Consider the following 1,439-nt stretch of genomic DNA (forward strand, 5'->3'; position numbering starts at 1 on the left):
TAAATTAAGTCTTTGATTTAAGTCAGCTATTTATGCGGCGCTATTCAAGGAACAAGCAGAATTTTGGTGTAGATGCTATTGAAAGACAAAGGTATTTGAACTGTTCAATGGAGTTAAGCCCAAAAATATATGAAGACGATTTGAACATAAATACACTGTTCAATCAGCTTTTATCATAAATTGCTGGTAAATTGCCCCCAATGGAATATATGGAATGACATGCCGTATTTTTGGAAATCAGAAATGAGTGTGAATCCACTGTTGTTTTGGCTTAGGTGATGAGCCAATAAATAAAGTCAAAAATTATGACTTGTGACAAAAGTAAAAAGTGACATTATAAGCCCCCAGTATATTTGACAAATCAAGGCGATGCCCCATGGACTGAAGAATAAATTCCGGCATATAAGAATTAATCATTTAAAACTGTATGTTTCTTGGTGGCTTTCAACTTCATTTAATTGCCGGAATGGTCAACTGAAATATCTTGGGGTTTTATAATGTCACTGGTCACAATTTTTAGCTTTATTTATTGACTTAGATAAATGTGAGTCAAGTGATGACATTTTTTTTATTACCGATAGATAGAAATCAAGGAGATGTCCAACCTAGTCTCTTCTTTTCTTGTTATAAAAGATGTAATAAGCTTGGCGCTTTTATAATAAGGAAACGAGTTTGTTACCATGAACATTATTTTACTTTGAAAAAAATCATTATAATATATATATATATATATATATATATATATATTAAAAAAAGATGCTAACAGCACCCGGTGTTCCCAGGCGGTCACCCATCCAAGTACTGACCTGGCCCGATGTTGTTTGATTTCCAAGATCTGACGAGACTGGGTACTTTCAACGTGGTATGGCCGTTGGCTGAGAAATTTTGTAACAAAATGATTGTTGGTCTACAAACTGAAAAGAAATAAAATGCCTAGTTTTAGAGTCATGAACCAAGGTTTTTAGTAAACAAGTATTTAAAAAGAATCTAAATATGTTTATTAATTATTTTTCTTAAAACAAACCTTTATTCCTTCTGAAAAAATGACAAGCCCCCCAAAATGATTCTACTTTTGAGATTACTACCCTATGGTTTCCTAGGCTAGTTTAGATCAGTCGAATTAGAGGGTCTTTGAAACCTTATTAATTGTAACAAAATAGTTTAGCCTCAAATATATATTTAGATTTTGCTGGGGTATAATTTAAGGATTTTTAAGAAGAATATCTCCCCAGCCTCCGGTAAATTCGTGTCCTTTGTTACTAGATAAATGTGAAAGTTTTCCTTTGCACATTCAGCATCCTTTTTTTCATAGCTTTTTCCATCCCAAGAGTGGTTAGATGCTATAGAGTGATTCAATGAATTTGTAGCCTTGAAAAGGGCTGTTGGTTAATTTATGGTAGGTCGTGGAGCTAAAATTAGATTCATTTAGGCCTTTGCCG

At 33.2% G+C, this 1,439-nt stretch overlaps 1 non-coding gene across 1 annotated transcript; it reads right to left on the reverse strand.

Annotated features, from left to right (window-relative positions):
- Window positions 1-757: 757 nt before the first annotated feature.
- Window positions 758-876, reverse strand: LOC136032513 (5S ribosomal RNA). Its single transcript, XR_010618728.1, has one exon. It is a non-coding gene; the product is annotated as a 5S ribosomal RNA (ribosomal RNA).
- Between the last annotated feature and the right edge of the window lie 563 nt (window positions 877-1,439).

Source organism: Artemia franciscana, chromosome 10 (assembly GCF_032884065.1).
Source record: "Artemia franciscana chromosome 10, ASM3288406v1, whole genome shotgun sequence".
NCBI lineage: Eukaryota > Metazoa > Arthropoda > Branchiopoda > Anostraca > Artemiidae > Artemia > Artemia franciscana.